The 23,061-nt window shown below is 42.1% G+C and overlaps 1 long non-coding RNA gene and 1 pseudogene across 1 annotated transcript; one reads left to right on the plus strand and one right to left on the minus strand.

The window, feature by feature from the left end:
* Window positions 1–2,940: 2,940 nt before the first annotated feature.
* Window positions 2,941–22,422, minus strand: LOC121560202 (annotated as a pseudogene).
* LOC121562431 lies at window positions 13,810–21,325 on the plus strand. The gene is made up of 3 exons (XR_006660318.1): window positions 13,810–13,896; window positions 14,203–14,259; window positions 21,256–21,325. It is a non-coding gene; the product is annotated as an uncharacterized LOC121562431 (long non-coding RNA).
* Window positions 22,423–23,061: the final 639 nt, after the last annotated feature.

Raw genomic sequence — 23,061 nt, forward strand, 5'->3', positions numbered from 1 at the left:
TTACCATACAGGTATCTTATTGTCTATGTTGTGTTACCATACAGGTATCTTAGTGTCTGTGTTGTGTTACCATACAGGTATCTTAGTGTCTATGTTGTGTTACCATACAGGTATCTTAGTGTCTATGTTGTGTTACCATACAGGTATCTTAGTGTCTGTGTTGTGTTACCATACAGGTATCTTAGTGTCTATGTTGTGTTACCATACAGGTATCTTAGTGTCTATGTTGTGTTACCATACAGGTATCTTAATGTCTATGTTGTGTTACCATACAGGTATCTTATTGTATATGTTGTGTTACCATACAGGTATCTTAGTGTCTATGTTGTGTTACCATACAGGTATCTTAGTGTCTGTGCTGTGTTACCATACAGGTGGTTCCAGGAGAGACTGCCCTGGCCTTCTACAGAGCCAAGAACAATACAGAGAAACCTGTTATTGGGATCTCCACCTATAACATAGTGCCCTTCGAGGCTGGGCAGTACTTCAACAAGATACAGGTACTAATGGACATCTAGTCAATGGAATGTGGATAGAAGTGTTGATGTAACCTTTCAGTCTGTTAAGAGATCAAATGTTACACGCAGGACTAATATATGTGTGTTGTGGTGTCCTATGACGGTCTTATGACCATAGAAATAGAATGACTAGAACGGTCTTGGAACCTCTGACCTTGGCAGTTTGACTGGTGAACTGATGGCTGCACATACAATGGCAAAGCTGGTATTGTGATGGAAAATGTCCATGGTCATTTAGAAAGTTCATACTAGGACTATTTGCGCTCAATGCCTTATTTGGATGAACAAATGTTGATTAAGTAAAGTATCTTATCACTGACTTTTCTGTTAAGATATCAGTTAACTCAGTCTCTGTCAGCCATTGACTAGCCTTGTGCTGTCAGACATCACACCGTAAACGGCTGGGGGTAAGGTTCGAAATTGACATGCATATTTAGCTGGTGTCTGATTTCTACACACTAAAGTAATTATCTCCAATGGCAATCTACCAGCATTACCTTGAGAAAAGCAGCAGCTTAAATGCAGAGGCTGGCTGAACTACAGTACCTTGCAAAAGTATTCATCCCCCTTGGCGTTTTCCCTATTTTGTTGCATTACAACCTGTAATTTAAATTGATTTTTATTTGGATTTCGTGTAATGGACATACAAAAAAATTGTCCAAATTTGTGAAGTAAAAAAAAACTTGTTTCAGAAAATGCACCAAAATAAATAACAAAAAAGTGGTGTGTGCATATGTATTCACCCCCTTTGCTATGAAGCCACTAAATAAGATCTGGTGCAACCAATTACCTTCAGAAGTCACATAATTAGTTAAATAAAGTCCACCTTTGTGCAATCTGTGTCACATGATCTGTCACATGATCTCAGTATATATACAGCTGTTCTGAAAGGCCCCAGAGTCTGCAACACCACTAAGCAAGGGGCACCACCAAGCAAGCGGCACCATGAAGACCAAGGAGCTCTCCAAACAGGTCAGGGACAAAGTTGTGGAGAAGTACAGATCAGGGTTGGGTTATAAAAAAATATCCAAAACTTTGAACATCCCACGGAGCACCATTAAATCCATTATAAAAAAATGGAAAGAATATGGCACCATAACAAACCTGCCAAGGGAGGGCCGCCCACCAAAACTCACGGACCAGGCAAGGAGGGCATTAATCAGAGAGGCAACAAAGAGACCAAAGATAACCCTGAAGGAGCTGCAAAGCTCCACAGCGGAGATTGGAGTATCTGTCCTTAGGACCACTTTAAGCAGTACACTCCACAGAGCTGGGCTTTACGGAAGAGTGGGCAGAAAAAAGCCATTGCTTAAAGAAAAAAATAAGCAAACGTTTGGTGTTCGCCAAAAGCCATGTGGGAGACTCCCGAAACATATGGAAGAAGATACTCTGGTCAGATGAGACAAAAATTGAGCTTTTTGGCCATCAAGGACAACGCTATGTCTGCCGCAAACCCAACACCTCTCATCACCCCGAGAACACCATCCCCACAGTGAAGCATGGTGGTGGCAGCATCATGTTGTGGGGATGTTTTTCATCTGCAGGGACTGGGAAACTGGTCAGAATTGAAGGAATGATGGATGGCGCTAAATACAGGGACATTCTTGAGGGAAACCTGTTTCAGTCTTCCAGAGATTTGAGACTAGGACGGAGGTTCAGCTTCCAGCAGGACAATGACCCTAAGCATACTGCTAAAAGCAACACTTGAGTGGTTTAAGGGGAAACATTTAAATGTCTTGGAATGGCCTAGTCAAAGCCCAGACCTCAATCCCAATTGAGAATTTGTGGTATGACTTAAAGATTGCTGTACACCAGCAGAACCCATCCAACTTGAAGGAGCTGGAGCAGTTTTCCCTTGAAGAATGGGAAAAAATCCCAGTGGCTAGATGTGCCAAGCTTATAGAGACATACCCCAAGAGACTTGCAGCTGTAAAAGGTGGCTCTAAAAGTATTAACTTTGGGGGGAGGGTGAATAGTTATGCACGCTCAAGTTTTCTGTTTTTTTGTCTTATTTCTTATTTGTTACACAATAAAACATATTTTGCATCTTCAAAGTGGTAGGCATGTTGTGTAAATCAAATGATACAAACCCCCCCAAAATCCATTTTAATTCCAGGTTGTAAGGCAACAAAATAGGAAAAATGCCAAGGGGGGTGAATACTTTCGCAAACCACTGTACATTGAATTCAATAAATGTAAGACTAAGCAAGAAGAAGCTTGCAGTCCTTGCATCTGAAAATTTGAGAGGGGTTATATTTCTCCAGCCTCATCCCTCAGCTGTTTACTGAAAAAGACTGACTGCTTTGTCGGGGTGACCACTTTTGCTGTTTGAATCCCAGATTGCTCCATTATTTAAAGTACAATATTTTTATGGTATGAAAAAGCTGTTTGCTGAGTAATAAGTCCACAGTCACAAAGGAAGTGTATGTAGGTCTACATGTTTTTAATCAATGCTCAACATTTCACCATGAAAATCATATTTTATGCAACACAGGAAAATGATAAGACTTGGTCTTGTTTATTCAGCAACTTCTTTGCCCTGTAAGAAGGAAGAAAGAATATAATGGATCAGTAATAATAATGAACATGATAAATATATGGATAGACTTTGATAGAATATAATGGATCAGTAATAATAATGAACATGATAAATATATGGATAGACTTGGATAGAATATAATGGATCAGTAATAATAATGAACATGATAAATAGATGAACACTTGGAAAGAATATAATGGATCAAGCATTTAATGCTCAGTGCTCAGCTTGGATTTTCAGGGTGAAGTACTAACTGAATTAATCTTATTAGATTTTTTTGCCCTACCTGAAATGTGCTTCTCAAAGATCTTAAATACAGTTGAGTGAGTGTAAAAGGTCAGTATTGAACAGGTGTAGATTTAGCATCAGTTCTGTACCTTTCCAGTGTCACGGGTCTTGGCTCTGAGCTTGTTGACCTGAGTCTCAGCGATGTCAGCACGCTCCTCAGCCTCCTCCAGCTCATGCTGAACCTTCCTGAACTTAGACATGTGCTGGTTTGCTGCTTCCTCCTGGGTGAGGAAAAGACAGGGAGAGCAGAACATCAGTATTTAGACATTGAAGCTTCAGGTAGCAAATTAAAATATACATTTAGGATAGCAATGTATATAGCGAGATGGATGATACAGCAGAGAAAGTGAGTGGCGGAACAGGGGATCAAACCGCTGCCTCCAGCACTATCACTAGACCATCCCCCTGTACAGCAATGTGAAGTAGCAACACTTATTCAACTAAACTAAAAGACAGGGAGAGCAGAACATCAGTATTTAGACATTGAAGCTTCAGGTAGAAAATTAAAATATACATTTTTAAAGGTATTTTCAATCAAACAAATATTGGCAGATTTAGGATAGCAACGTATATAGGTAGATGGATGATACAGCAGAGAATGTGAGTGGAGGAACAGGGGATCAAACCGCTGCCTCCAGCACCACCACTAGACCAGCAAATACAGTGGGGGAAAAAAGTATTTAGTCAGCCACCAATTGTGCAAGTTCTCCCACTTAAAATGATGAGAGAGGCCTGTAATTTTCATCACAGGTACACGTTTTTTTATGAATTTATTTGCAAATTATGGTGGAAAATAAGTATTTGGTCACCTACAAACAAGCAAGATTTCTGGCTCTCACAGACCTGTAACTTCTTCTTTAAGAGGCTCCTCTGTCCTCCACTCGTTACCTGTATTAATGGCACCTGTTTGAACGTGTTATCAGTATAAAAGACACCTGTCCACAACCTCAAACAGTCACACTCCAAACTCCACTATGGCCATGACCAAAGAGCTGTCAAAGGACACCAGAAACAAAATTGTAGACCTGCACCAGGCTGGGGAAGACTGAATCTGCAATAGGTAAGCAGCTTGGTTTGAAGAAATCAACTGTGGGAGCAATTATTAGGAAATGGAAGACATACAAGACCACTGATAATCTCCCTCGATCTGGGGCTCCACGCAAGATCTCACCCCGGGGGTCAAAATGATCACAAGAACGGTGAGCAAAATCCCAGAACCACACGGGGACCTAGTGAATGACCTGCAGAGAGCTGGGACCAAAGTAACAAAGCCTACCATCAGTAAACACTACGCCGCCAGGGACTCAAATCTTGCAGTGCCAGACGTGTCCCCCTGCTTAAGCCAGTACATGTCCAGGCCCGTCTGAAGTTTGCTAGAGTGCATTTGGATGATCCAGAAGAGGATTGGGAGAATGTCATATGGTCAGATGAAACCAAAATATAACTTTTTGGTAAAAACTCAACTCAGTCGTGTTTGGAGGACAAAGAATGCTGAGTTGCATCCAAAGAACACCATACCTACTGTGAAGCATGGGGGTGGAAACATCATGCTTTGGGGCTGTTTTTCTGCAAAGGGACCAGGACGACTGATCCGTGTAAAGGAAAGAATGAATGGGGCCATGTATCGTGAGATTTTGAGTGAAAACCTCCTTCCATCAGCAAGGGCATTGAAGATGAAACGTGGCTGGGTCTTTCCAGCATGACAATGATCCCAAACACACCACCCGGGCAACGAAGGAGTGGCTTCGTAAGAAGCATTTCAAGGTCCTGGAGTGGCCTAGCCAGTCTCCAGATCTCAACCCCATAGAAAATCTTTGGAGGGAGTTGAAAGTCCGTGTTGCCCAGCGACAGCCCCAAAACATCACTGCTCTAGAGGAGATCTGCATGGAGGAATGGGCCAAAATACCAGCAACAGTGTGTGAAAACCTTGTGAAGACTTACAGAAAACGTTTGACCTGTGTCATTGCCAACAAAGGGTATATAACAAAGTATTGAGAAACTTTTGTTATTGACCTAATACTTATTTTCCACCATAATTTGCAAATAAATTCATAAATAAATCCTACAATGTGATTTTCTGGATTTTTTTTCTCATTTTGTCTGTCATAGTTGACGTGTACCTATGATGAAAATTACAGGCCTCACTCATCTTTTTAAGTGGGAGAACTTGCACAATTGGTGGCTGACTAAATACTTTTTTCCCCCACTGTATTTATTCAACCCCCTCTCCTTTAAGTTAGTAACACATAGGCATAGGAGGCACTCAGAAATGTGTATAATTTATTCAGTAATTACTTGTAATATCAATTGAGTCATTGTTGACTGATGTGCTGTAGCAACACTTCAACTAAACCGTATGGACATTACATTTTGTAGGGAGAAAATACATTTTCAAATGTATGCTTTCAGAGTATTTGACTCACCGCTTCCTCAGAATTCCTCTTGTAGGCCTTCACTTTCAACTGCAGCTTATCTACCAGGTCCTGAAGTCTGCTAACGTTCTTCTTATCCTCCTCAGTCTGTGGGAGAAGATCAAAGAATCAATGTCAGTATAGTTGTATACACAAACCTGTCTGTGTTACTGTCAAGTGTGTGAAGAAGGCACTTTCTCTTACCTGGTAAGTGAGCTCCTTGACTCTGCGCTCATACTTGCGGACTCCCTTAACCGCGTCTACACCTCTTCTCTGCTCGGCCTCCACCTCAGTCTCGAGCTCACGCACCTTTGTGGAAGAAATAAACGTATATGTTTGAGGTGGTGAAATCAGACGTAACAAATCTTTGTAAAACAGAGGTGTAGTGTTCTACCCAGTCAAGGAGGCACAATTGTTATCTGTTCCTATGTACTTTTAAATGTTTAATTGAAGGGGTCTTTAATAATAACAACAACTTTTCATTATCTAGGTCAGTGGTTCCCAAAGGTGAATTGACATTTAAATGTGTTTATGAATATTTCTAGCAAGAACGGATTAAACAACCAGGGATCTTTGGAAATTTTTTAGAGAGTGCAATACAGTACATATTAATAATCCACAATTTATGTTCTTAACTATTAGATGCACAACGGGTCTGGGAGGCTCACAACTCAATTCTTCTTGTATTTGTAATATGACTATTTATCCATTTTGTCATGAGTTTAGCAGTTTCTGGTGCAGCACCAGTATGGCCACTAGAGGACGCCACTCGCATGTTTTAATGTTATGAGATTGCTTCTATTATGGGAGGCTCGCGCTATGACAGTTGAGAGAAGTTTGCCAAGTGAGCCAACAGCAAGACAGAAGCACCGACATAAAAACATTGGTATATCTTTATTTTGGAGGTAAGCGACTGGAGAAGCACCATATTCGAGACGGTAATGTTTCTGGAGTATGTACATATGTTTGTTAAGATGTTATGTTGTGTTTTCAGGTTTTATGAACTTATTAAAGTCCGCTAGCCTACAAACTAATTCAGCCGTTAGCCTGCTGGCTGGTAAACCTGCATAGCAACGCTAGCTTCCCTAGCAACGGCCGGTGAATGAGACATGTCGCTATAGAGAGAAATGAAACAAATGTAACTAGATGTAACAAATGATTACTATGAGATACTAAGTGGATGAATGTACATTATATTGTGTGTTGATATTTATTGTGAATTTGTATTTGTATTCTTACTACTAATGAAATGGCAGTTTAGAAGAAGTCTGCTGAGACAACTGTACAAGCCTGAACAAAGCAACTACAGTAATACATTTGTATTTATTTGAAGGTCTTGGCTCAACTCCACTAAATAAGTGTAAAATTACTATAATTTGTTTTGTTATGATCATAAATGCATCCTCATTTAACATTTAAAAAGGCTAAATGTGTAGAATTGCAGGAAATTAGCTTTAAAATGGCAACATTTTCTATCTAATGCCAAGAGGTTGACTTAACATTTCCCAGGGCCCGAGACTTGATTAGTCATGCCATGCACTACAGAAGTAACAGTAAACCTGCATGGAGGCTATTTTTATCATTCTAAAGTAAGAGATGTCTTCGGATATTATGAGGGGGTCCCTGATGAATTCACTATCACAAAAGGGGTCCTCGACACAAAAGTTGGAGAACATGTGATCTATGTGGGTTATTGAGAGAAAAGGTCATTAAACAATGCTCCTGGTAATTTTTATGATCAAATACATTTCCAGCAATCTGTCTTTCAATCCACCCTAATCCACCCTGCTGTTAACTCACCCTGGACTCCAGTTTCTGGAGTTGCTTCTTGCCTCCCTTCATGGCCAGATTCTCAGCCTCATCCAGGCGGTGCTGCAGGTCCTTGACTGTGACCTCCAGGTTCTTCTTCATCCTCTCCAGGTGAGAGCTGGTGTCCTGCTCCTTCTTCAGCTCCTCAGCCATCATGGCCGCCTGGAAAAGTAGTTTGTTTAATTTATGGACCAATTGGCACCAATCATAACGCCCCTCTAAGATCTTTGTTGTTCTTAACCAGTCCAGCTACCATTGGCACTTGGGGACAAATCAAGTCGATGTAATTAAAGAACTCACGTCAGTGATGGCCTTCTTGGCCTTCTCCTCTGCATTCCTGGCCTCCTGGACAATATCGTCCACCTCTCCCTGCACCTGCACCAGGTCAGTCTCCAACTTCTTCTTGGTGTTCAGAAGGCTGGTGTTCTGAAGGATGAAATAAGACTCTTTTTTTAACTCTCAAGAGAACTTACAAGTCACAAGGCTGAAATTATGAAAATCTAAAGTAAGCACTGTCAAGTTCCAGGTGTGTTTAAACTGTATGCTTGGTTGAGTTCCATTGGAAATGGCTTTTGACCCATACCTGGGAGTGCAGCAGTCCAACACGCTCGCTGGCGTCTACCAGCTCAGTCTCAGCCACTTTGCGGCCTCTCTCTGTCTGCTCCAGAGCAACTCTCAGCTCCTCGATTTCAGCCACCATCAGACCGTTTCTGCGCTCCACCATGGCTGCCTGTTCCTTCATGTCCTCTGCGACACGAACAGCGTCATCAAGGTGCAATTGGGCATCCTGGGGTTCACAATGACATATGTTCATTAGGACTTGTGGAAGTAGGGGCGATAGGATCGATAAGTGACAGAAATGTAAATTGGTACGAATTTCTCCAGTATCGTTACCTTTAGTACATAAACCACTCTTTTTAATTTCTCAGATTCACAAACAAATCCCTAGCCATGTTTAGGTTTTGAACCTGATGTCCCAGTCCCTTTACCTTGAGCTGTCCCTGGACGTTCCTCAGCTGTTTCTGGGCCTCAGCGGCCTGCCTGTTGGAGTGGCTCAGCTGGATCTCCATCTCGTTCAGGTCTCCCTCCATCTTCTTCTTCACCCTCAGGGCATCATTCCTGCTCCTGACCTCAGAGTCCAGGGTGCTCTGCATGGACTCAACCACCCTCTGGCTGTTCCTCTTGATCTGCTCCATCTCCTCGTCCTTCTCAGCAATCTTCCTGTCCACCTCACCCTTGATCTGGTTGAGCTCCAGTTGCACACGCAGAATCTTGGATTCCTCGTGCTCCAGTGTGCCCTGGACAAACAGAAGCAGTCAGGCCAATTGTGTTCAATACATTTGGATGTAGGAATTAAATATATATAACTACAATAAACACCAAAGCAGGGAGCATTAGACTGTAGCTGGCATTGGCTAGTGTAACACTGCTTTTCCCATCAAACAGCTATAGTTTGTACCTCAGCCTCCTCCAGAGCGGTCTGGATCTCAGACTTCTCTGTCTCCACGGTCTTCTTGGCCTTCTCCAGCTCATGGATGCTCTTGCCAGTCTCTCCGATCTGCTCAGTCAGGTCAGAGATCTCCTCTGCACACACACACACAGGAGCAGTTTAGACTTGGGAGATTTTCAGTGGATATCGCCAGTTCACTGAAGTTGACATTGAATCATAATAACAGTTAATTAATTAACAATAATTAATCTTGCTAATCAAACATGAGCCAAATATAATTGCTGTCAAATGCTCACGTTGCAGGTTCTTGTTCTCTCTCTTCAGAGTCTCCAGATGATCCAGAGCCTCCTCGTAGGAGTTCTTCATCTTGAAGAGTTCAGTGCTCATAGAGCGAGACTCCTTCTGAGCTCCTTCCAGCTCTGCCTGACCCTCCTCATACTTCTGCTTCCACTCTGCCAGAACCTAGGGAAATACATGGGATTTTCATTAGAAGTCATAGATGAAGAGTTTTGAATCAGAAACATGCTACAATTAAACTACAATTGATTATGTAGCAGAAAATTAGGTTTTCATTTTTACCTTGTCAAAGTTCCTCTGCTTCTTGTCGAGGTTGGCGGCCAATGCGTTGGCTCTCTCAACGTCAATCATGAGGTCCTCCACCTCTCCCTGCAGCCTCTGCTTGGTCTTCTCCAGGGAGGCACACTTGGAGTTGGTCGCCTCAATGGTCTCCTCAGCCTCCTGCAGACGCTGGGCCAGCTTTTTCCTGTTAGGTGGTTTTGTAGTTTTGAAACAAATGTTACAATATATATTGATGTAACATTTTCTCAGAGCCCCCCTACCACCCTCAACATCCACACCCTATATTTGAGTTTTTTCTGTTGCGTGTGACTCACTTGGCATCCTCCAGCTCCTCTGTGCGCTGGACGGCATCAGTTTCATACTTAGTCCTCCACTGAGCCACCTCGCTGTTGGCCTTGGACATGCCGCGTTGCAGCTCTGCCTTGGCCTCCTGCTCCTCCTCAAACTGCTCCCTCAGGAGGTCACAGTCATGACGTGCAGACTGGACACCATGGGCCAGTGCATTTTTAGCCTGTGAAAGAGAAAGACAGAGATGTTAGAGAGATAGACAAACAAATTACAGTAGGAGTCTCTGAGGGTGGAGAGACAGTAGGAGTCTCTGAGGGTGGAGAGACAGTAGGAGTCTCTGAGGGTGGAGAGACAGTAGGAGTCTCTGAGGGTGGAGAGACAGTAGGAGTCTCTGAGGGAGGAGAGATAAAAGGTGACTCTGAGGGTCACGTAGTCACCATCTATATGAAGATATTGCTCTAAACTCTATGGACAGTGGAGTCCATTTTACCTTGATCTCCTCCTCAATCGCCCTCTTCAGCTCCTCCACCTGCTGGGTGAAGGCCTGTTTTCCTCTGGTCAGCTGAGACACCAGGGCTTCCTTCTCCTCCAACTGGCGGCCAAACTCACCTGCAGGGATAGAGGGATATCTAGTTAATAGGGTCTCTGTTCTCTAAGATTGAAAATGTATTTGGAGGTATCGTAGGGCAATGTTAGGTGGTGAATAGTACAGTGTGGATACAGCCCCCAACACATGTTATTGTGTTTTACTGAAGGAAAGCATTGGATTGTTGTTCATTGTTGATGGTACCATTTTCTGTCAGGAGTCTGGCCCTCTGTCCGCTGATGTCATTGACCTGGCGAACATTCTCATCATTCTTAGTCTTGAGCTCGCTCAGCTGGTCCTCAAGAGTACGGCACATCTTCTCCAGATTGCCCTGTTAGTGAAACATGTACCATAATTACTTTATAAATGGGACTCCTGTCAACCTCAGTTCAGTTGAATGGTAATGTAGTTGACCCTCCTCAACACTGCTTGACCAAAACATCACTACTCACCTTAGCCTTGGCGACGGCCTCCATGTTGCTGGAAAGGTCATCAATCTCCATCTTGTACTCGCTCTTCTCCTTCTCCAGCTTCTGCTTGACGCGCTGCAGGTTGTCGATCTGCTCCCCGAGCTCAGCCACACTGTCAGCCTGCTTCTTTCGCAGAGCGGCGGCTGTGGCCTCATGCTGCAGGGTGGACTCTTCAAGATCACGACGCAGCTTCTGGAACTCAGCCTCACGCTTCTTGTTCATCTCAATCTGAGAAGCAGTGGCGCCTCCGGCCTCCTCCAGCCTCTCGCTGATCTCCTCAAGTTCCCTGGAGAGATCAGCCCTCTGCTTTTCAACCTTAGCCCTGGCAGCACGCTCAGCCTCAATTTCCTCCTCCAGCTCCTCAATACGGGCCTAGAACAGGGGACATAAATGTGTTAACAAAGCCAGTTACACTAATATATTCAGTAGACAGTGTCCCATGCAGGAACCAAAACCACAATGGTAAGAAGCACCAACAAGAAACACCATCTTCCAACCTACTGAGCCATTAGAAGCCACCAGGAAAACTGTCGGCTACAAGTAAAAGTGTCAATTCTTTTCAGGAAATGATTCAGGTGTGTGCTTTTCTGTACTGGAGCGTATATCCTGTACTGTACCTGGAGTTCCTTGATCTTCTTCTGCAGCTGAGCTCCCAGAGACTGTTCATCCTCAATCTTGCTGAGGAGCTGAGTGGTCTCAAACTCCTTTCTAAAAAACACAAACACGTTGATTGCAGAGTTGGTTTAGGTTTGTTAGTGTAAAGAATGACATGCAAATTGATAGTGTAAAGAAACTGATGCCGTCCAAATGCTAATTCATAATTAGTCAAGAACAACCATTATAGCAGCTGATACTGTAGTCATTTGTTTGTGTTTACTTCTTGATTTTCTCATCAGCTTGCTGCTTGTCATTCTCCAGGTCCATTATGGACTCCTGGGCCAGTTTCAGATCTCCCTCCAGCTTTCTCTTGGATCTCTCTAGGTCCATACGGAGCTTCTTCTCTTGCTCCAGAGAACCCTCAAGCTATAAGATAAAAACACATATATTGTTTAAATCTAAACAACTGAAGATAATATCATCTTACATTCTATCATGGTTAAAATGTCGAACTCCACTCACGTCATCCACTTGCTGTTCCAGCTTGGTCTTGGCCTTGGTCAGAGTGTTGACTTTGTCCTCCCTCTGCCTGCAGGTCGTCCAGTGTCTGCTGGTGGGCCTCTTGGAGGGCTTTCTTCTCCTTGGTCAGCTTGGCAACACTCTCATCCATAGATGCCATCTCCTCTGTCAGGTTTTTAACCTGAAAATGGTCAAACATAATTATACTTCACCATAAAGGGGAGATTTAGTTTGTTATATATTGCGTTCATTTAAATGAGCAATGTGTCAACAAGTACTGTACTATAGATTCAACACTAGATGGCAGTGTACACCATGCCAGTGTACTGAGTGGAAGTCATAAATGAGGGGGAACAGAACATGCAATGAATGTGGGGAGTACCCTGCAACTGAAATTCCACTGTTGTGTCTTAATTTTTCCTGCACCCACAATGCAACTTGAATTCCATTTCTGTTAAGCTATGTTTTGAGTTGATTATTGTTTGGATTACTGTTTGGTTAGACTGTCTATGGTAAGAAACTAGACCTTGTTTTCAGTGGCGTGCTTCTCCTTCTCCACTTTGGCCAGGGTGAGCTCCAGGTCATCAATGTCCTTCTTCAGCTCAGAGCACTCATCCTCCAGCTTCCTCTTCTTGGCAGTCAACTCAGCATTGATCTCCTCCTCATCCTCCAGCCTCTCGGTCGTCTCTTTGAGTTTAGCCTCCTGCTGGATCTTGCTCTTGATGAGCCCCTCGCACCTTTCCTCAGCATCGTTCAGACTCTCTCCTTCCTGGTTTCAGAACACGAGAAAAAATCAGCGGCCTCACTTTGTATATTCAAGGTCAGACCAAATCAATAGAAATTCATGAAATACATAACATGGACAATAACAATGTGTGAGTTAGCCACATACTTCACAGTGTCTTCATATGTGTGTGTATTCATGTGTGTGTAAATGTGCCCATATGAGGTGTTTTTCACTCACAGATGCAACTTGAAGTGCCAGGTCATTCTTCTCCTGCGTCAGGGACACCAACTTCTCCTCCATTTGCTTCTTCGTGGCCAGAGCCTTGGCCAGGTCTGTCGTCATCTTATCATAGTTCTCCTTCATGTTGGCCAGCTCCTTCTCAGTCTCAGCGCTCTGCAGCAGGGGCTTGATCTTGAAGTACAACTTCATCCATGGCCAGGTTTTCACATTCATGAATGAGCGGACGTTGTACTGGATGGCGTAAATGGATTCTCTGGTCGACAGAAAGGATAAGGTGGCATGGTGAGTGACATGCTTAAAGCTACATTCTGGTATTCAAAGAACAACAAAACAGAACACCCCCGCCACTGTTTGTTTACAGCTGAGGAATGGGGCTAGGGAAGTGTAACCCCTCTTAAATTCACAGACAGCGGTCTAGATGCAAGGACTGACAGGTCATGCTAAGCTCATGGGGCATTTTATATTCTTCAAGAATGAATGGGTAAATACCACAAATCTAAATGACAATTGAACAGCCAAACCCCAAACTGAAGCTATAAAGATAGAATCCTTATTTGCTACATCCATTTTTTGACTTCATAAATGAATTAACCAAAAGCTTTAATAGAGCATTATAAGATGTACTTTCTCATTCTGAACAACTCACAGCATATACAGCATGTAATCATAATGCAGTAGATACAGGTAGTTGACAGAAAGCTTTGCCAAGATGTCCACAATTCCTCACCTCCTCTCCATCATCTTGCTAAACTCTCTCCTCATGAGGAATCCACGGCTGAGAGCCTGGACCATGCCGACCAGAGAGGCCAGCTTCTCATCTCTCATCTCCTCCAGGACACCCAGCAGACCAGCTTTGAAGAACACCTGAGACACAGGTTAACATGGTCAATGGAACCACAGATGGTGACAGATAGAAAGGGTTGAATCAAAAGAGGGGAACAACTCCACTAGATTGATTTGAACAACATTAACTTTGCAATGGTTACAAACTAACCATGGGATAAGATGTTTCTAAGTTATTAGTTATTGTACAGTTGTAGATTAATAATGTCCACAGATACAGATAACTGCAGCCATACCACTCTGACACAATGCACATGATAATGAGTTTAGTTTCTCTTCTATACTTGTATGACTTTGAAGACAAAAACACTACAATGTTTTTCCACCTTTTTCTTTAGTTAAATGAAGAAGAAAGAACAAAAGGATGGATAGATCAACTGGAGAGATTTTATATGGTAAGGGTTTAAATTATCATTGAAGTTGTGTTTTGTTGTCAGCTTTTGCTGGGGTATTTGACTGACCTTTGTGTGCCCAAACTTGTAGTCTTCATGATTCACATCAATGGAACCAAGCAGCTTCTCAGAAGCCTTCTTGTTGTCCATGAACTGGCCCTCGGGGATGACACTGGCATTCAGTACTTTGTACCTGAATGAGGAGTCATTATTAACATATGTCAAGTTGTAATATGTTGGTAATATTTCGTAAAAAGTAAGCCTATTCTGATGCTGGGAAATCCCTTGGAGCAGATCTTTCTGTGTGTGTTTGTGTGTACCTCTGCTTGAAGTCAGCATAGATGATTCTGCTGGGGAAGCCCTTTCTGCAGATCCTGATACCCTCCAGTACACCATTACACCTGAGCTGGTGGATAACCAGGAAGTTCTCCATCAGACCTGGTAAAACAAACCAAGTCTCTTTTAATACTCATAAACAAGTTAAAGATTGAGATTGTTAAAGTCACTGATACTGTACTTATAAGATGACATATTTAACTCAATATTTCTTGTACCTGGAGTCTTTGACTCATTGGGGATCAGGCAGCGCACAAAGTGAGGATGAGTGCTCCTCAAGTTGGTCATCAGCTTATGTAAGTTCTCCTGTAAGAGGGTTACAAACCATTTTCTCAGACATCATTTATGATTATCAATGCACCTTTTGAAGGACTGAATATACACGTTTCAAAAGCTCACCCTGAACTGGGAGGACACAGTCTGCATTGAACCACCCTTCTTCTTGCCTCCTTTCTTGGCTTTATCTGTTAAAATGGGGAAAAGTTGAAGATAACTAGAAAAGTACATTTCCTAGAGCGGGTGGAATAAATATAATAATAATAAGAGTATGTAAGAAAACTAGAGTGGTCTTGTCTTCAGCAAGCACACTAATGATAAACCAGAGAATCTCGGGTTAACTTATCACACTTATCTAGAGGCAAATGCTGCCAATGAGATTATGTAAAATAACACCTATTGTATGAGTTAACCCAGTGAATTAACCCTGAGAAATGGATACATTAAAAGCACAGGAGGTTGGTGGCACCTTAATCGGGGAGGACGGGCTCGAAGTAATGGCTGGAGCGGAATAGGTGGAATGGTATCAAACACATGGTTTCTTCCGTTCGCTCTGTTCCAGCCATTACTATGAACTGTCCTCCCCTCAGCAGCCTCCACTAATTCAAAGACTTTACAGAAAGTTTGAGTCGGAGTTGTAACTAGTGCTTAAATAAATATTTTGACGTGATGCTAGTCTTACCCTCAGGTGGGGGAGGAGGATACAGGGCAGCCAAAAGTTTGACTCCTGACTTCCCATATAACTGACAAACTGAGTCGTTCAGGGGATCCCTTGTTCTTCTCCAGCCAGCCAGTGATGTTGTAGTCCACAGTACCGCGTAGTGCACCAGGGAGAAGTGGGCCTCTGCCTTGCCTTTGGCAGGCTTGGGCTTCTCAAACGCCTTTGTTTTCCCAAGATGCTGGGCGTACAGCTTGTCCTTGAAGGTAGTGTCTGAAGACTTGGGGAACATGCACTCCTCTTCAAGGATGGAGAAGATGCCCAATGGCTTTACGAAAAGAGATGTATATCAAATTAGTGATATTTACATTAAGGATCACATTCCTTCAGTAAAAATGTTATTATAGGATTATATACATTTAGGGACACATAATAGGAAACATATTGAGTTCTCAACAGTCAGATACGTTGTAAAACTGTGATAATGTCTCACACAGCGCTCCCTATGAGCTTTGCTGTTGTGGTCTGTTATAATCCTCACAGACAGTTTACCTTCTCAATAAGCTCAATGCAGGCAGCCAAGTCCATGCCGAAGTCAATGAAGGCCCAGACGATTCCCTCCTTCTTGTACTCCTCTTGCTCCAGGACGAACATGGTGTGGTTGAAAAACTGTTGCAGTTTCTCATTGGTGAAGTTGATGCACAGCTGCTCCATGCTGTTGTACTGTTGATGGAGTTTTAAAAGGGATCATTTCATCATACAAGGCTGTAATCCATCTCAATCACAACTAATTGTCTTGTTCTGGTCTCATACTCACATCAAAGATCTCAAACCCGGCAATATCGAGCACACCGATATAGAACTGCCTTGGATTCTTGGTGTCCAACATCTCGTTGATACGGATGACCATCCACAAGAACATCCTCTCATAGATAGACTTGGCCAGAGCGCTGACTGAGTTATTAACCTGTAATAATAATACCTCAAATTAATACAGGAGATATTGACCATGTCTAGTGATAAGGTGATAAGAGCTTGGGAAAAACAAAAGTATGCACCCCAAAATAATTCCAGTGCTCGGAAAATGGTAGATGCTGTGTTTGGCCGCCTTACCTGAGGCACAGTCTGACCCTTGGTCACATACTCGTTGCCAACCTTCACTCTGGGGTAGCACAGAGCCTTCAACATCTCAGCTGAGTTCAGGCCCAGCAGGTAGGCGATTTTATCAGCCACTGGAGAGAGAACCAACAACAACAGACTCAGGCACACAAGATCACTTGTTTTTAATGTCACAATGACAAAATAGTTTGGCTAACTTCTTTGTGAGTTAGTTTTTGATTCACCCACATCCATCATTTCTGGAGGTTGGAATTTGTTCTCTAGAAATGATCTCCTGCCTGACTTTCATGTGTCACTGTCTGTCTTACATGTTCTATTTCTATGTTTGGGAATGGGACTAATGCTTTACATATTGTATATCTATGAGTGGGACTCACCCTCTGTGCCGTCTGGCTCGGCCTGCTCCTCACGCTGCTTCTGCTTGAATTTCAAGTTGCCATGGTGCAGTACAGCTCCTGTCAGCTTGTAGATGGCAAGCTTCTCTTCATTAGTGAAGCCCAGGATTGTAATGGCATCCTGGCATTAAAGAGGAAGTACAACAGTGATGAACTGAACGGTAGTTTGCTCAGTTACACTACAGTTCTGTGCTGCTCACTGCAGAACAATGGGATGGATAGATTTGGATGGCTTCTTTGTTCCACATGATAACGCTTGGCCAACACACTAGAAGAAGGTAGCACAAAATGAGTTTAACACAGTTCGACAGGGCACTTAGTGGCACTCTCATGTTGATGTCTTACATGTACAGTACCAGTCAAAAGTTTGGACACACCTACTCATTCCAGGGTTTGTCTTTATATTTACTATTTTCTACTTTGTAGAATAATAGTGAAGACATCAAAACTATGAAATAACACATATGGAATCATGTAGTTACCAAAACAATGTTAAACAATTAAAATATATTTTATATTTGAGATTCTTCAAAGTAGCCTTGATGTCATCTCAACCAGCTTCATGAGGTTATCACCTGGAATGCATTTCAATTAACAGGTGTACCTTGTTAATTTGTGGAATTGATTTCCTTCTTAATGCGTTTGAGCCAATCAGTTGTGTTGTGACAAGGTAGGGGTGGTATACAGAAGATAGCCCTATTTGGTAAAATACCAAGTCCATATTATGGCAAGAACAGCTCAAATAAGCAAAGAGAAATGACATTCCATCATTATGAGGACCGCCACAAGAATGGAAGTCCCAGAGTTACCTCTGCTGCAGAGGATAAGTTCATTAGAGTTACAAGCCTCAGAAATTGCAGCCCAAATAAATGCTCAAGTTCAAGTAACAGACACATCTCAACATCAACTGTTCAGAGGAGACTGCATGAATCAGGACTTCATGGTCGATTGCTGCAAAGAAACCACCACTAAAGGACACCAATAATAAGAAGAGACTTGCTTGGGCCAAGAAACACGAGCAATGGACATTAGACTGGTGGAAATCTGTCCTTTGGTCTGATGAGTCCAAATGTGAGATTTTTGGTTCCAACCGCCGTGTCTTTGTGAGATGCAGAGTAGGTGAATGGATGATCTCCGCATGTGTGGCTCCCACCTTGAAGCATGGAGGAGGAGGTGTGATGGTGTCAGTGATTTATTTAGAATTCAAGGCACACTAAACCAGCATGGCTACCACATCATTCTGCAGCGATACGCAGTCCCATCTGGTTTGCACTGTCATTTTGTTTTTCAACAGGACAATGACCCAACATACCTCCAGGCTGTGTAAGGGCTATTTGACCAAGAAGGAGAGTGATGGACTGCTGCATCAGATGACCTGGCCATCACAATCTCCCGACCTCAACCCAATTGAGATGGTTTAGAATGAGTTGGACCGCAGAGTGAAGGAAAAGCAGCCAACAAGTGCTCAGCATATGTGGGAACTCCTTCAAGACGGTTGGAAAAGCATTCCAGGTGAAAATAGTAAAAATAAACAAAAATACTTGAATGAGTAGGTGTGTCCAAACTTTTGACTCGTACTGTATGTGCCTGAAGGTTAAGTGTAAAGGCATGAAGAGTTCCTAACTAACCAAGGCATAAAACAAAAAAATTAGAATCAAATAAAAAAGGACTTGAATATTCCCAGCTTCCACAAATTCGGAATTGCACAGTGCATTCAGTGTGTATGGTGGTCCTACCCATTCCATATCTAGAGTTTGGTTAACCCTTTGTTTGACTCACATCTGTGGCATCCAGCTCTTCATTGTCATTGATGCTGGCCACAGTGATCTGACCCTGGCTGCACATGGGGAAGTCGTAGGGGTTGGTGGTGATGAGCGCCATTTCTATGGACAACAGAGAACAGCTTGACAGTTAAATCTCTTAGAATTCTTTACTCAATAGATGGACTCAAGGATACATGTAGTATATAATAAATAGCATCAAAAGAGGGGACTGAGACTTGTGGACTAGTGCATCACAGTGCATTACTTGATAGATATTTCCCAAAGACCTGACCCATGTCTCATTGTATAAGTATTATTAGTGTGGATTATGAATATTTGTAATAAGTTCCATAGATGGGGGTGGGAAGAATCTCCCATGAACCTCTTATTTTCGTACCAACTAGCTCAGGTTTGTGGCCTGTCATCATCTGGAAGAAGATGTGGTAGCCTCTCTCATCGGGCAGCTGGAAAGACACTCTGGACTTCTCCAGCAGGTCTGAGGGAGAAAGAGAGAGGGAGAGACACAACGAGAGTGAGAGAGAGGAGAGAGAGAATGAGAGGAGAGAGCAAGAGAGAGAACATGAGATACATTTACATTTGAGGATCTCCAAACAATTATCTGTGTGAATTTAGGAAAGCATTGAGAAACAATCAAAACCAACTCACAGGTCTCAATGTCAGCTTTAGCCAGTTTACCACCTTGGAAGTGAATCCTGATGAATTTACCCTATAGTAGAGCATGGGGGTTAGAAATAGGTCAACAAATAAATCTAACATTTTACTTTGATAGACCCCTTTAAATGTTACAGTTTGTTGGACAAATGTTGGATCCAGTTTGCTACAGCAGGAAAATAATCCTGCATCAACAGGAAATGTAAATTATTATGTGGATTATAAATAATTTTGTATGGGTTGATACATTTTTTGAAACAGCAAATCAAATGGAAATTACAAACTTTAGAACCTCAAATGCACTACAAGTTTGCATTTCCTTTTGTGCAGGAAAATTCTCAGCAACAAAAGAGTGATCAAAATAAGATGTTAAATCTGTATAACAATAGGGAACTACTGAATTACATTTTTCCAATGTAAGGTAACTTCCACAGTATGCCCTTCATACTTACAAAGCGAGACGAGTTGTCGTTCCTCACTGTTTTGGCATTACCGTAAGACTCCAGCAGAGGGTTAGCTGCAATGATCTGATCCTCAAGAGACCCCTGATTGAAACAAACACAAGTTGCTCAAAAACTGGCAATGTGGTGAAGTTAGTTTTTCTCAATTGTTTGAACACTTTCCTTGAAACAGGATTCACCACTGGAAAATAAGTTTACACAGCCAACCAAACTGAAATGTGTTAAAAAGCCAATCATGAGCACAACCTACCTGCATTTTGTTGGGGTCTACTTCCTTCTTGGCACCAGACACTGCAATGGTGGCAAAGTACTGGATGACACGCTTGGTGTTGACAGTCTTTCCTGCACCGGATTCTCCACTGGTTTATATGACAGAGAAAGAGGGAGTTTAGGTACATGTTTGAGTGTCAGATTGACTTTCACTAAGAAATAGCATAGAAAAATACACAGTTTCCTAACATAAGTAAATATTTTCTAATATTCCCATGTATCAACTCATTATTACACATAGCCTAATGCTCTAATCCATTCATAATGTCATGTATTTCATCACACCAAGAGACCCAACTTATTACAATAGAAACACCTTCTCAATAACATTTTAGTAAACAACTTACGTAATCAGGACGGACTGGTTCTCCTTATCTGGAACCAAAACACATTGCTTATCATACTCAAGTATCATTATGGGGACATTACTGCATTCATAGCATCATCACGAATTTCAATTTGGAACATATTATGTTCAAGGCTAGTGGAATCAGATATTCCCAGCAAACTGTTATTACCTAGACTAGAAAACAGTAGATACCTCTCTAAAGCATATTAGAACTTCCATTGATGCATCCATCCATCTATCCATAAGCACCTAATAGACTTTGAGATCGATATGCAATTATGGACGTCCATCCATCAAACCATCCACCCCTCCATCCATGCATCCAAGCATCCATGAGAGCTCGTACCAATCATCATGAACTGAAAGGCGTTGTCAGAGACGGAGAAGATATGGGGTGGAGCCTCCACCCTCTTCTTCCCTCTGTAGGCGTTGACAACCTCGGCGTCGTACACGGGGAGCCACTTGTAGGGGTTCACCGTGGCACAGAAGAGCCCAGAGTAGGTCTGGATGAAAATTAAATTAGGGGATTAGTAAAGTCAGATTGACTTTTACCTGGATTTATGTGAGGATGTGGGTGTACTTTTGTAAACTGATGTGGGTCTACTGAATTGATATCATTGTTTTCTACCATTCATTTATGTGTAGGACTATATTTGTGTATATATTATGTTCATGTATGTGTGTGTGTTTGTATGTGCAGGTTTCTTACATAGATCATCCATGCTGCATAACGCTCTTTGAGGTTATACAACACAGAGGCTTCATTCAGGTAGGTCATCATGGCCATGTCCTCAATCTTGTCATACTTAGGGGGATTCATCTCGTAGATGTCTGCATCTTTGAACTCTTTTCCTTCCTGAAACAGTCAGAAATCTAGATTACACGCAGATCAAAGTGGACGTGACTGAATGCTTTTTGCTAATTAAATACAAGCTTAAAAAATTATAATGCATACACACATTTAATCCAACTACTTTGTTATCACCCAATGACACATAAATCACGATTCTTGACTTGTCAATATCACAAATTCCATGCCAATTTTGAATAGCAGCTTTAAACTTGATGTGTTTGAAGGTTATATTCCGCTAACAAAAAACTATAAATGCTTCTTAATATACATTTTGTTAAAGATTTTAAATAGTCTATTGAAATGTTTTTGATCATTTTGATGATTTTTCAAGAAATAGAGTAATTACTCGAACTTGAACTTGAATACTTTTCAGATCAGGCTTACCTCCTTAGAACCGTCAGGTTTGGTGACTGTTACAGTACACTTCCCATCGCCCCTGGCAGTGACCAGACCCTTAAGGTACAGCTCCACCTTGTCTGCCACATAGCAGGAGTTCTTTGAATCAAAGGGCGTGGCTTGTGCCTCCATCCTCTCCTTCTCAGACTTACGGAGGTATATGGCAGCCTTGCCGTAGATTTGCATCTCAGCGTCCGTACTCATGGTGACGGATCACTAGCAAAGAGATTAAACAAGAAACATGATTGACTCTGTGGGTACTTCCTCCCCAGTCAACAGAGTTAGATGAGCGGTGTTTCTCAGAATATTCTCATCACTTTTTATGTGAAGACTCAAACCATGTCTCACCTTCTTTTTCCCCTCCTACAGATGAATGTGTACTTCTTGGAGGACCCTGTGAAACATGAGAGTGTTGTGAAAACACACAAGTCTAAAGCCTTATCATTTAGCCCCAAAAGGGCTAGAAAACATAATTCAACTAAATCATTACAGCCATGTCCAATTCAACTACAAGTGCAACTGATAACTTTCACAAATGTAGAAATCTAAGGAGGTGGAGAGGTCTTACCACAGAGGAAGAAGGTATCTGACTTATGGATGCTGGGGCCTCAGCCTCCTTATATCTGGTTGGAAGTGCCAACCAAGCAAAAGTTAATTATGGACCACTCTGGGAAAGGAAATGAATTGGATGAGAGACCTCTATGTGTCTGTCCCTAACTAGCGCCTCCCACATCCAGGAGCAACACACTCCCATTACATGACTTTTTAATGTCATATTTGTCTCTGAATTTAATTTCACTGAAGTTTACGTCAATGAGAGATGTCATTACTAATAATTATGACAATATCAAAAGTTTGATTCATCAAATTGATTCCAATGTTACTGCCACTGACCCTCAAATACTGTAATGGAGTGAGTCCATGTTGCCCCACTAACCTAAAACAATTTTCATGAATTCTAATCGGACCCTATTTAGTTCCATTTTAGTGGCATTAATCCTCATCAACAACTTTATATATATGTTCAGCTATTATTTATATAATTTAGCTTGTAAACACATCTGAACTGTCTCCTCACCTCATGCTTGTTACGGAGTTGGCCGTTAACTCGTGCTTTGCTTAGTTTGATTTATCACCCTGGTGGAACCGTATTCAATTAATATTTAAAAGCTAGAACAGAAACATTTAAGCTTTTAATGACAGGTTACGTTGTTGTTTAAATCTAATGTGTAGTTATTTGTCTACAGTATGATCTAC

The sequence above is a fragment of the Coregonus clupeaformis genome, unplaced genomic scaffold (assembly GCF_020615455.1).
Source record: "Coregonus clupeaformis isolate EN_2021a unplaced genomic scaffold, ASM2061545v1 scaf2534, whole genome shotgun sequence".
Classification (NCBI taxonomy): Eukaryota; Metazoa; Chordata; class Actinopteri; order Salmoniformes; family Salmonidae; genus Coregonus; species Coregonus clupeaformis.